This window comes from Nycticebus coucang, chromosome 13 (assembly GCF_027406575.1).
Source record: "Nycticebus coucang isolate mNycCou1 chromosome 13, mNycCou1.pri, whole genome shotgun sequence".
In the NCBI taxonomy this organism is placed as follows: Eukaryota; Metazoa; Chordata; class Mammalia; order Primates; family Lorisidae; genus Nycticebus; species Nycticebus coucang.
In genome coordinates, this window is record NC_069792.1 from 72,123,526 (window position 1) to 72,137,061 (window position 13,536).

Below are 13,536 nucleotides of genomic sequence, written 5' to 3' on the forward strand. Positions count from 1 at the left end.
ATTTTATTTCCATTCCTGATATACTTTACAAAGAAGAATGTTTTCCAACTCTATCCATGTAAACATAAAAGAGGTAAAGTCTCCATCTTTTTTAATGCTGTATAGTATACCATGTCATACATATACCACAATTTATTGATCCATTCATGGGTCGATGGACACTTGGGCTTCTTCCATGACTTGGCAATTATGAATTGAGCTGCAATCATCAGAACAATCTGGTGCATATATCTTTGTTGCCAAGTGATTTTTAGTCTTTTGGATATATACCTAGTAGAGGAATTGCAGGATCAAATGGCAAGTCTACATTTAGATCCCTGAGCGATCTCCAAACATCTTTCCAAAAGGAACGTACTAGCTTGCATTCCCACTAGCAGTACAGAAGTGTTCCCTTTTCTCCACATCTGTGCCAACATCTGTAATTTTGGGATTTTGGGGATGTGGGCTACTCTTACTGGAGTTAGATGATATCTCAAAGTGGTTTTGGTTTGCATTTCCCTGACGATTAAAGATGATGAGCATTTTTTCATGTGTCTGTAGACCATGCGCCTGTCTTCTTCAGAGAAGCTTCTGTTCATGTCTCTTGCCCACAATGAAATGGGATCACTTGTTCTTTTCTTATTAATAAGTTTGAGTTCTCTGTGGATTCTAGTTATTAGACCTTTGTCAGAAATATAACCTGCAAAAATCCTTGCAGGTTTTGTCCATATTCTTGTTCAAATTCTATGCCCTTTACACCTTCTATGCCCTTTACATCCCATTCTCACTGCTGTCTACTTGCTTTACTTACTGTGTTCTTGGCAGTACAGAAGCTTTTGAGTTTGATCAGATCCCAGTAATATATTTTTGGAGTTGCTTCAATTGCCTAGAGTGGGGGTGGGGGTGTCTTTTTCATAAAGTATTCTCCCAAGCCAATTTTTTCAAGTGTTTCCCCTGCACTCTCTCCAACAATTTTTAGTCAGTGTAAAGAATAGAGAATAATCAGGTAATATGAATATCTTCCCATATTTATCATAATCTGTAAAATGCTTATATCTTGTACTTCTGTCTCTCCTCTCTCCTAAGTTCCATCATTACATCATTGCAAGTTCTGATCATTGCAATGAATTCTAGGTGATCCATCTGCTTTTACCTCTTCTCGGTTTTACCTCCAAAATACTGCCTAAACTACCAATAATAGTAATAATTAACAATGAAATAAAGATTTGGTACATGCTAGACCCTGTGCTGAATGTACCTTTTCCTTATTATAACCCTATGAGGATAACCTTATTATATTCCCTTTGCTAAGTGAGGAAACTTGAAGCACAAAAGGATTGGGTTAAATACCCAAGTTCACAGAGCTTCTCATGGTAAAGCTGGGGTTGAAACCCAGAAAATCTAACTTCAGAGCCCAAGTTCTATCATTTAATTGCTTCCCACTTTTCCTCAAGCATTAGAAAGTGTTTCATTGTGAACAGAGGTTTTTGTCCATATTCCTGTTCAAATTCTATGCCCTTTACACCCTCAAGCAATTTTAGTTTCCTTTGTTCTTAGTTTCTTCACCTATAACCTGGGAAATATCTACAGGTAGGGTGGTATTTGAGGAACAATGGTATCATATATATGGCATGTAACATAGTGCCTAACAGGTGGTAAGTTTTCAGTAAATGATAGCCACTCCTGTCGTCATTATTAACAGAACGCTGCCTATATCATGTCAGTTCCTGGCCCAATAAACTATTAGGCTTCTTATTACACTGGAACAGTGCCTAGTGTGTAATAAGCACTATGTGAGTGCTAATTGTTGGAATCATTTACCGGGCACAGGGCCACCCAGAGCAAAGATTACTAACAGCTTCCCTTGCAATGAGGAGTATCCATCTTTTGTGCAGTGGGTTATAAAAACACAAGTAATCTTGTGATATATTCTAGAAACTTAAAACATTGCTGTGGCTATTATGGATTCCTTGGCCCTTCCTTCATTCTTGCTGCCCAGAGAAGTACATGGGGGTCTAGAGGGGTGTAGAGAGCTTAGCTGAAAGGTGTTCAGGGCCCTGACGCTGTGTGCACTGTATTAGCCCTTGATCTTTTAGGGTCTCATTGTTCCTTCATGGGGATCCTAATACTAACTGATGCATTGTCTACTTTCATCAGATGTCTGAAGTGGCACAATGTGAAAGGAACAAGAGAAAAGGAAATTAATCCTTCCTGCTGGAAGAGGTGGGCAGGGACAACGCTAGGGCAAGAAAAGAGCTTAAAATACTACATACATCTTTAAAGTTATTACTGGTCCTCCAGTATGGAAATGCTGAAGCCATGATCTGAATCCATTATGTGTTTGGTTTGGGAAAACTTGGGAAAGAGTTGGAGGGTCACCCACTTCTTCTGTGCTCATCAGTGGGTATTTCAGCTTCCTTGTGCTGGTGGTAGCTGGCAAGGAGCGTCCAATCTCCAGTGTAAGAAACATTAAGATTTATTCCCTCAATTTCCCCTCCCAAGAGAGGAATACAGACACAATATAAAAGACCAAACAGGAAGGGCCTGTCATCAGGGTCACAATAGGTACAAACCTCTTGTCACTTTAGTTTGTAAGTCCTAACATAATACTGTCATTATGATTCCTTCATTCTAAAAATAGAAATCTCCTCATGGAAAAATCGTTCTTCCAGGAATGCTATTTCCCCATCAATACTGACTTCTTACAGAAATTCCTTTGGGTTCTGGGTTATGTGTTCTTTTGACTTCTTTAAAGTGCTTAGCACACACTGTGCCCACGGTAAGTGCTAAACTGTTTAAATAAAACACTGAATAGGCAGCAAGATGAAACTTTCCCCCTACAAGATTTTTGAAATGAAGAAATCTTTTCAAAATATTCCAGAAACTGCACTTTATCCTGACTTACAGCCTTAATGTTTCAAATAACAGTGTATAAAATTCACACCCAGTTATAGACCAAGTAATTATGGTTGCTGTGGTAATAGGCTCTGTGCCTATGAGCAGAAATATATTTATGAGTGTGCCTGGCTTCATGGCAAAAGTCGTTTCCTTTAGTTTTTCTTTAGAGTAATTTATGTATTTAGGCAGATGAGAATATATGTAATATATATTCTATAAATTATCCCTATTAAAAGGGGAAAATAAATATATTAGGTTTTCAAACAAAAATTTCTACTATAATAATAACAGGATTTAATTCTCACTTATAAAGGATTTCATTTCAAAAAAGAACTACAGCAAGAAATAGTCCGTGTGAGTAATTTTCATTGCATGAAATATCAGTATACCTAGACAAATTCCTTTCACAAGAACTGCTAGTAGGTCTGATATTTTTAAGGGCCTTATACGGTCAGAGAGAGAGAGATGCACAAACAACAGTTCAAAATTAAGAGTTTAAAAAGCAGCATTAAGACACATGTTCCCAAATGAATTTAAATTGGCAGATGATGGCAAATCTCTTTGTATTTTGAACGGGACAGTTACTATGAAGAAGGCTATGCTTTAAAAATATTTGTATTAATTAAACAACAAAGGACTGGGCTGACTTAGAGGATTGAAAAAATGAAATTCAGACTAGTTAGGAGATCAGTTTGGTAATCTACATGTGTGGAAATGATGACACCAAGAAGAAAATCATCAAACTTTGGCAACAGATACTGTTGGGAGAAATATATCCCATGATTAGTGAGAAAAAGCCTAGACTAGAGAGAGAGGAAGTGTTGCAGGTGCTTAGTTTTGAGGCTTCTCTTTCACCTTGTCTTTAAAGCAAAGGAATCAAAGGGTGGGGGAGGCAGTGATGTGTCGGTTTTAGGTTGGCTATATCTTCAAGGTTTGCTTTTTCTTTTCTAAAAGGTATTACTAGTAAACATGTCTATTTCTGGTTGCTAATGACAGAAAATTCATCTTTATTTTCACTGGAAGCAATGTTGCCTGTTGTCAGCTAAAGAGGATTCTACCAGACTTGAAGACAAACCTAAATGCATAAAAATTGCTGTGTTTCCAACACATTTCCACATATTATAACATTTAATTTGCAAAATAAATCTATAAGGCAGGATTATTATTTTTTTTTTAATTTTTTTTATTAAATCATAACTGTATACAATAATATGATTATGGGGCATCATACACTCACTTCATAAACCATTTGACACATTTTTATCACAGTGGTTAACATAGCCTTTCCGGCGTTATCTATTAACCTAATTTTGCAAAGGAGAAATCTAAGACTCAAACTTGTTCAAGGTCAAAGTCAAAATGTTCATGCTGCTGTAGTTCAATGAAAGAGTCTTCCACTGTTGGTTCAATATTGTTCTTTTTTGTTTGTTTGTTTAAAGTTAGAGATTTGATTTAATTATTTTTCTTATAAATTTTCAGCTTAAGTAAACACAACTCCTACCCAAGTGCAAAGATGTGAAAGGTAGTTTAATCAGCTATCTTGCTAACCCTTGAATTGATTAACATATTCCCTGCCATTACTTAGATATTCCTGTAGGTAATTTTTTTAAAAACCCTTTTAATTGGTACCACACAATACCAACTAAGTATTGGTCAGTTGTAACTTGATACTGCATTAGTCATGGCCAAACAAAGAAAAGTAAAACACAGACTTGAGAAACTTAAGTTGGAGATGAATCCAGCTTTATGCTCAGCTGCCTGTTTGGGTCAAAAAGTCACAATAGAGTTTTTAATCTGTGTATCTATTAGCTGTACTTGCCTTTTAAATAACATTTCTTAAATAAGCATCCTTAATACATAATACATACAGGTCATTATGGCTCTGTGGTTTTTTAGTACTCAATATTGTTTTATTCATATTTTTTTCAACTCTCATGCAAGATAGATCATGCTACAACCTATTGTTTTGTGTTGGTTGTACGAATTTCAACACATTTACCCTTATAAATAATAGAAAGCCTTCTATTGCTCCATCTTGTTCAGATCACCATACTTACTTCATAATACAATTGAACTATTTTACAGCTCTAGTAACAAAGTGGCCATTAGCCAAGAGGCTGTATGGTGCTGAACCTCACTACTGGACAGAAAATGAAAATTTACCTCATCTCATTTGATTCAATTTCTAATAAATATGTGCCTTATTTTCTTTCCATTCCTATCCAATCCTCCTTCTGAAGGAACTTGGTTAACTCTAAATTATTCTTAAATCTTAGATCTTCCTGTATTAAGCAATAAAAATTTCTGCAAATTATAATAATTGTTATGATGGAAAAATTTATGTGAATGCTCCATGGAAAGTTAATTTTTATTTGATATAAAAGAATTTAAAAAGCTGCTTCAGACTGTTTGGTTTCTCTATTAAGCAATTGACTCTAACTATTATATGGTGATTTTGAAGATTAAAAAGTTAAGTTGTAATTTTCCAGAATATTAAAGTTTATTATTTTGAAAGCAAGTAAAATTCTCTGGTAGAAAGACTAATAAAACATTAAACTTATCATCTGAAAGCCCTATGCTTTCAAATGTATCTGTTCAAAGTTGTCATTCTATGAGCTGTTAAGGCTTTGTTTGGCTTGATCAAGAAATGAATGTGACTTTATGATCTGTTTTCAACCGTGAACAGCTGCTCATTAACAAAAAGCCATTAAAGTCCAAGTCAGAACAGCAGGTCTAAAATTGTGTTTCAGGGGAGAAAAAAAAAAAAAAAGAAAACTAATAAAAAAAACACCCTTTGGTGAAAAGCCAGGGAACTGGGTTGAGGAAAATCTGGAAGCACAGGGCTGTGTTTGCAGTCTGTTCCTACCTAGTGGGCCGGGTCAGTTGACAAGGGAGGACTCAGCCCCAGCTGGAGAACTCTGAACAACAAAACCTATGTAGTCTTTGAAAGGGGAGAGTTAGTGGTGGGTTGGATGCTGATAGTGTGAATAAATCAAGCTTGTGATTAGGCAGAAGCTGATTCCAAGATTTAAAGTGGGCAAAATGGTTTGGACACAGAGCAGGCAGAATTAATTATACTCCATGGAGTAAAGGGAAATAAAAATGAAATCTTTCCTATACCAGCTTGTATCCCTTATGTTCTTCCTATCTGCCATTTGGTGGTCAACCACCCCCACCCCACAGAGAGTTTGGGAGAGGACAGTACTTAATTATTGCACATTCCCAAGAGGTGGTTCCCAAGCAAGCTCCCAAATTAAGGACACTTATGATCACAAGTTATAGTGTTACTCAACAAGTACAGACAATTCAAAAATATTTTTTGTAGGTATTTCTAAAGCAAATTTTAAATTTGCAATCTTTAACAAGCTTTGTTTTCTGTTTGTTTTGCTACTGTATTGGGAAACAAGTATTCAATAACTAAGTGTGAGAAAGTATGTACCTTTTGTTTTATTTAATTGCAAATGGTAAATGTAATAAAGAAAACCTAACAATCGTAAACAAGAAAATATCATGGGGCACAATAAATCATTTGAAGCAAACACATAAGTCTTTAAGGAAATAAATTGAAAACACATTTATGTCAGCATGTAGGCTATTTTGGATTATGGGATTTTTGGAATCCAAAAAAAAAATTGAATATATTAGATTATTGGAATTTAGGTATTAGAGGAAATTAAAGTTAGAGCAAGTATCTAAGGGAATGCAGGTAGTTTCATGAACTTTGGGGAAAGTAGTTATGGGGAATGATGACGTAGCTGTAGCAGTAGCAGCTGCAGTAACAGCTATTTTCTATGAATGTCTGCTATGTGCCAGGATGTGGCCCTAAGAGCTTTGCAAGCATTACCATTCTATGAAGTAGGCGCTTCTATGGCCATTTTCCTGATGAAGAAACAGAGGTTAAAAGATTACATAATTTATCCGTGGTGACATAGAACCATTCCAGAGCAAAAGCCAGATATTAAAATATTAATAAAAATGCGGTGCAGGATGGACTAGGGAGGGAGGTGGTAGATTACTAAAGTTAAGCTGGTAGGCGGATGTTGGGTCAGGGTGAGAAAAAAAAGTTGTAGGCAAAAAGAGAGGGCATATAAAGAAAAGGCAGGCTGAGGAACGATTTGCATAAACTGTTTCCAGCTTTTGATCGTATTCACTTCTATACTCCCTAGCCACTTTAAAACAGCGCAGCATGGTTTTCTGAGGGTCTCCATCACACAATAGCGGAGGATTCTAGCTTTTGAATAACATAAAAACATAAAAGAATCAGGCTTCAGAAAGAGAAACACGGAAAGAACACCTCAGGTTGAAAGAATGGCTAGCCCAGGTTGCGTCGGAGGAACAAATGCAGGGATGCGGTGGGTGACACTTTTAACTTCCATTTTAAAAGAAATTCATTCAAAAATTAATTGGAGCAGGCTAAGTACTGAATTCAGTTCAGCATTTTGCATCCCTCAGATGGCGGAACGATTAGCATCTGTCTAGCACCCTAGGCATATTCAAATCATCCTAAGACAGAAGGGGATCCCTCAGTTTTTGTAATCTACAATTTCTCCTTGGTCCCATCTGGCCAGAGGGGTTCTGTGGGTAGAAGAGAAAGGACTTGTCGAGTGGGAGCACATTGCATAAGTGGTAAGCAGGGCAACCTGCCAAGGCACTCTGGGAGGAAAAGGTCCACACAGCTTGCTACGGTCAAAGAAAGATAGCCTGGACCAAACCTCTTCAACTCTACCGCCGCTGGCCCCGCCCCGAGGCGTTTATTGGCTTCCACTCCTGACGTCAACCCGTAACCTCTCGCTTATTGGTCCAGACAGGACGTGAGGCGGAGTGCGGAAGTGCGAACCTGGAAACAACAAGGAGGGTGAAGGGGGAGGGACTAAGGGAGGGACTGGAGGAGTGGCTGGGGGAGGTTTCCCGGGAGGGGGAGGCCATGGCAGCTGCGCAGCAGCGAGCGCTGCTGCGACGCGGCGCGCGCCCGGCTTTGAATGAGCAGGGCTGGGACTAAACGGGCGGAGCGCGAGCTCGACGAAGCGACTGGCAGCGCGCGCACGCGCGCCTTGTGTGCGCGCGCGGCCCGCGGCAGCTCGGAGCCTCCGCCGGGCGGGCGGGGAGGGGGAGGGGCAGGTGAGTGAGTGCGGTTCGCGCGCGCCCCGCGAGGGGCTTTTCTCTCCTTATCCCCACCCCGACCCACTCCCACCTAGGGCTATCATCTACCCTTCCCCGTCAGCCCTCCCCCTAACCCCGCACTTCTTGCCCTTTCACCTTCCTTTTCGCCCCTCCACGCGGCCTCCCCCGACGCCCGACTCGACTGCGGGGTACTGTTTCCGGTTCAGGGTGACCTCTGGGATGTGGAAACAGCGAGTGGGAGCGGGACCCGGGCGCGCAGCCTTCTCCATGCCGCGCTCACGCATGGGGGACCGGCTTGCGGGGCACTGGCCCGGAAAACAGCCCAAGTGCCCTCCCGCGGGGAAATGTGCCCGTCCTTCCTGTCCTCTTCACAGGCCTCCCAACTCTCCAAGCAGATTTTTCCAAAATCCAAACCCCAGCCCACCTGGCACCCACCTCTGGCAACTTGGAGCGTTTCCCACCACGCCGTGCGCAAGGCATTGGCTTGTGTAACCTCGAAACGCTAAGTGTTTTTCTCATCTGTGCAGTGGGTATGATTTTTCTTCATCAATTTACGTAGATGATCTGAAATTAAACCACTTCAGTTATGAAACTCCTTCCTTTTGGAGCCACGCAGGAAACCAGACTTTGCCTTTCTGCGGGTCCCAGTGGTGTCACGTATGGGAGGGCCTGACTTCCAGTTGCCAGAGATGGTAGCAGGATGTTGGATTTTACTACCCGCTTCCTCTTTCTTGCCACTGCTGAACCTTTGTATTTCAAATTAAGTGAGTCCAGGTAAATTTCATTTTAGTGCTTTGTGTTATTATTTTAACCCACTTCAGAGAGTTACAAACTTAATTTGAGGGTATTCGGTGCTATACGAAATAATACATTTTTTTCAAATTTTGGTGTTAAAAGATTCAGAAATATAGTTTTAAAATATTTTTTATTTGAAGCCCTTGAAGACTCGTTTAGTCTAGAGTGTACTAACAGACTTTGGCTTGGCTTGATTTATGAATTGTGATATATTGAATCTATTGAAAAGATCTCTAAATTACAATTAGAAAAGATACATTAGCTTTATCAGTTTCTAATGCAGCCTTATTTTTTAAATTGTAGGAAAATCTTTTTTTAATCGGCAGAGCAGAGATCTCATTCCTATTGTTTTCTTAGAGATGTCATTTCTTCAAAAGTCCTTGAGTAAGACTAGGTTGCTTCGTAATGTTGTACTTTATTCTCCTACATCTTTTTTTTTTGTATTTTCCTAGTAGTTTCTGAGGAAGTTTTAATTTTAAAATTAGATATTAATGTTTCTCAGTTCTAGAATGTATTGTAAAGCAACCAACATGTAAAGTAGTCTGAGATACATTCTTACCGAATCTGTGAGCTAGGCAATGGCCCCCAGCCTTGGATGGTGGGTATGCGGAGCTCAGGTGGTGATGCCAGCCACCAAGAATGCCTGGCAGCTTTTAATACAGATGAAGCTATTTTGCTCCCTTGCCTGCTGCACACCGCCTGTTGTGCAGTCCACTTCCTAAGTTTCCCAGTTCTAAGTTTTGTAGAAGACAATTTTTCCCATAAAAGGGAAGGGGGAGGACAGGGTTCAGTGGGGGTGGGGAAGGGACAGTCTGGGAGTCTGGGACTGTGCAGCTAGAAGGCATTTCAAAAATCACACTGGAGGCCTGGTGGGGTGGCTCAATACCTGTAATCCTAGTACTATGGGCAGGGTGTATGAGCTCACAAGTTCAAGACTAGCCTCAGCAAAAGTGAGACCGTAGCTTGGTGGTGTGGCAATCACCGGTAGTCCCTACTTAGAAGAGTGAGGCAAGAGGATGGCTTGTGCCCAAGAGTTTGAGATTGCTGTGAGCTACTGCCCTCTACCAAGGGTGACAAAGTGAGACTCTGTCTCAAAAAAAGACAAATAAAAATCACCCCGTATCAATGCGCATGTAATTCAAAAGTTTCTTAAGTGGAATATGATGTTGGGAAAGTCCAGGCTTTGGGTGGGGTCCATCCCTTTAAAAATCCTGGGTGAGTGAATCAGAACTTCACTTCTCTTTAAATCCTAGGAGAGTGAATTTGAGCTTCATTGTCAACCTCATCTGTTAAATGGGAATAGTGAAAAACATACCTCTTTTGATAGGACATTCTCTGGAACTATGTTTTGAACGTATTAAGTGCTCAAAGAATGTTAATTTTCTTCCATTCAACAAATATTTGGGTACCTTCCATGTTCCTTGCATTGGCTAAGAGCTTGAAATACCAAATAGTGCAAGACTGGTGGGGACCTGACTCTGCTGTCCCTTGAATTCTGCAGGAGTAAGTGCGTAACATATGACAATTGAGAATGAACATAGAGTTTCACTGCACAGTGCTAATACTACTATGTATATTCTTTAATTGAATTGGACCATTAAGTAAATATAGGTCCCAAAGGATATTCTTCCTTATAAATCGGTATAATTGATAGAATCAAAAATATTGCTTGATTGCATTTTTCCCATTTCAGTGCACCTGATTGGAAGGTTATTTTGGAAATTATAATATCACTGAATTATTAAACATGCTTATTACTAATTAGGTATACTTGATTTTCAAATTCAATAGATCTAGGTTTGAATCAAGTGATTGGGTATAGAAACATGGGAACACGTCTTACTGTCTGTGTTTAATTCTGTGAAACAAAGACAATATCTATTTCATGAGATGGCTTTGTGGGTAAACTGTGCTAATATTTAGATAGTGCTTGGTAGACAGTGAATATTAGTCCTTCTCTTTCATTAATCACAAAAGCAAATTTTCCACAGAATGAGGATAGTCTCAATTGCAAGGAGGTAATTCTATTCTGTAACTAATAATAGTCTCGCTTTCTGGCTTTCTATTTAAAAAAACTTCAAATTTTATTTCCCATTAGTTACTCAGAAGTCATTCAAATTGACAAGTACATATTGGACAGTGACACCAACAATATTTGTGGGAAGGTGATGGCTGTGGTTACCAAGGCTCTATGTGAAGTTTATTCTCAACTCTTCATTCATGTAAATCCTGAAACTGACCCCTCTTCCCAGTCCTGAATAGTAAACATTGTCTTTTTTCTTTAAAATGTCCTAATATAGGAGTATCTCCTCAAAGTATCCCCTTTCCCTACTGGCACCACACACTCTTTTCTAACTTTCTGCTTATAATTTTTCTAAAAATTTTTGTTAAATTTTCATTGAGGATAGTTTGCTTTTCTTTGGTAGAGAGTTTTATTCTTTATAAATCAGCTTTAAGTGAAGCTTGTACTCAACATCTTAATTGTATCATTCTACTCGTAGTAAAGCAATCAAATCTTTCACATCTTACTTTGCAAAGGGTAACTGAAGGTACCAAATGAATAAAACTACAGAAAGATTCTGCAGGGCAGATAAAGTAGAAATATAGAAATAACTATATTACAAAATAGAATGCGTAAGTTTCTCAGTAAGAGAAAAATTCTAGAATTAAGAAGACTTTACTGTAGTCCAGCAAGAGAGAATAAAGGCTTATGGTAGGGTAAGAATAGGAAAGCATATGGGCAGTATTAGGAAATTGAATAAGGGTTGGTTGGTTTTTTTTGTTTGTTTTTTTTTTTGTATTTGAATGTAAGGGGATAAAAGAGAAAGGAGAAAATAACTTTGTTGCATTTTTAATTGGGGATGTTTTAGATAGATGTTTTAGTTTCTTGTGCTTGTTTTGAATTTCTACATTGAGATATAGCATATGAACAGTGTATGCAGTTAAATATGTGGTGCTGTAACCACCCAGATTGAGAGATTAGATCTTAGCTCTCGAATGCTTCTATATTCCCATTAGAGGTGACCACTATTTTTTACTATATAATTTTGACCCATTAAATGAAATAGTCCATTAGGTGAAAAACTGTATTACATGGCATTTTCAAGACTTTAGGAGGTTATTGCTTATATTTAGGAATTAAAAACAAAACTCAGTGTTTTTGCTGTAATCCATGAAATCCATTTAAAATGCATGAAATGCATTTTAAAACTGTGTTACTGTAGTAGCAGGATGCTGTATTTATCCAAGATGATTTTAAATCTTGTATTTGTAAATGTTAATGCTTATCTTATACTTTTATAAAGTAATTTAAAAAACTAGTCATAATTTCAATTTTAAAAAGAAGGAATATATAGCTGTCCCTTTAATGTGGATACATGATAATTTTTACCATATTTAACCTCGTGTAATGTGCTACTTTGTATAATGCGCACCCACATTTTTGGCCCAAACTTTCAGGGAAAAATCTTGCATTTTAATTTTTTAAAGGAGGACAGAAATGGCCACACATTAGCAATTCCTTCTCTTCTAAGAGGTATGAGGTGTGGAGCCAGCTGTGGGAATATGGTCGTGGCTACTCTGCGGGGAACTCTAGCAGGCTTATTTTCTGGGAAGCTGGTGTGAGGTAGTAGGCCTGGGCCGCCTACCTCAGGCTCCTGATGGTAGATTACTGTTCTTTCCAGGCTGCTTCATCTCTTGCAGAGCTGGCCCCATTTTGAGGTCCCCAGGACACCGTTCTGTGGAGGAGGCTTTGTTGATGATATCCCAGTAAAATACTGTGGATTTACATTTCTGTTGAGTGACTAGACTGTGAACTCGTCAAGCCATCCAGATCTTGGGCACTCAGTAACATCAGAATGTATGACACCAGTCTTTCCCAAACTTGCAAATCTTGCAAATCATCTAGGGGACTGGTTAAAACGAGACTCCTGAACTACACTCAGATTCACTGAATCATCTCTCCAGAAGAAAGACCTGGTATCTGTTAATTAACAAGCATCCTAAATGGTTCTTCTTACTGAGAAGTTTGGGAAATTATGCCAACTCAACACCTGTGGCTTTACACAAGTCATAGGCTTAAATTTACAATCTCAGGTACCCCTCTGCTGTCATGTTTCGTTTCCAGATACCCTCACAGATGATACCTTCAAGAGGCCCAGTGTCACCACAGTGGGCTACTAATAGAACCGGGTCTCAGAACCTAGGTCTTCTAGATGCTGGCTCAGGGAACTTGGTCCCCAGTGTGGTGTCCTGGAGGCCTCATAATTGGGCCAGCTGTTTGAGAGATAAGGCAGCCCAGCAAAGGCAGGATCTACTATCAGGAGCCCAGGCCAGGCAGGCCAGCTCTGGCCCCTCACAGCGGCTTCCCAGTAAAAATAATCCTGCTGGGGTTCTCAGCGGAGCAGCTGTGTTCCCATTCCCACCAATGGACATAGGTAGGAAGAAGAAATGAGAAGATGTGGAGATGGGAAAGGGGTGGGTTGGAAGGGGACAGTTGGGCGAGGTTGGGTGCTCAGGTCATTGGGACCGCTCTCCCCTGCCGCCTGGGCTTGCTTCCAGTTTCTCTGCAGGCTGGCTCTGCACCGTACACCTCTCGTAAGGGAAAGAAGTGCCAGTGTGCAGCCACTTCTGCCTGCCTTTTGCCGGGTTCCTGGCATTAACTGTCATGTTACTGTTGGCAGCGTGCCTGCTTCCAGGATGGTGGTGGTAGCTGGTGACCCAATTGGCCAGGCAGGCTGGAGG

The 13,536-nt window shown here is 39.6% G+C and overlaps 1 protein-coding gene across 2 annotated transcripts in view; it reads left to right on the forward strand.

Annotated features, from left to right (window-relative positions):
* The first annotated feature begins 7,704 nt into the window (after nucleotides 1-7,704).
* Nucleotides 7,705-13,536, forward strand: part of EBAG9 (estrogen receptor binding site associated antigen 9) — a 37,234-nt gene continuing 31,402 nt past the window's right edge. Inside the window, exon 1 of one of the 2 annotated variants that reach the window (XM_053559210.1) lies at nucleotides 7,705-7,995. The gene's annotated coding sequence lies outside the window, so the exon portion shown is untranslated. Of the gene's footprint in view, nucleotides 7,996-8,635; nucleotides 8,773-13,536 lie in introns of those variants that run through there. The other variant, XM_053559211.1, reaches the window with a different exon arrangement.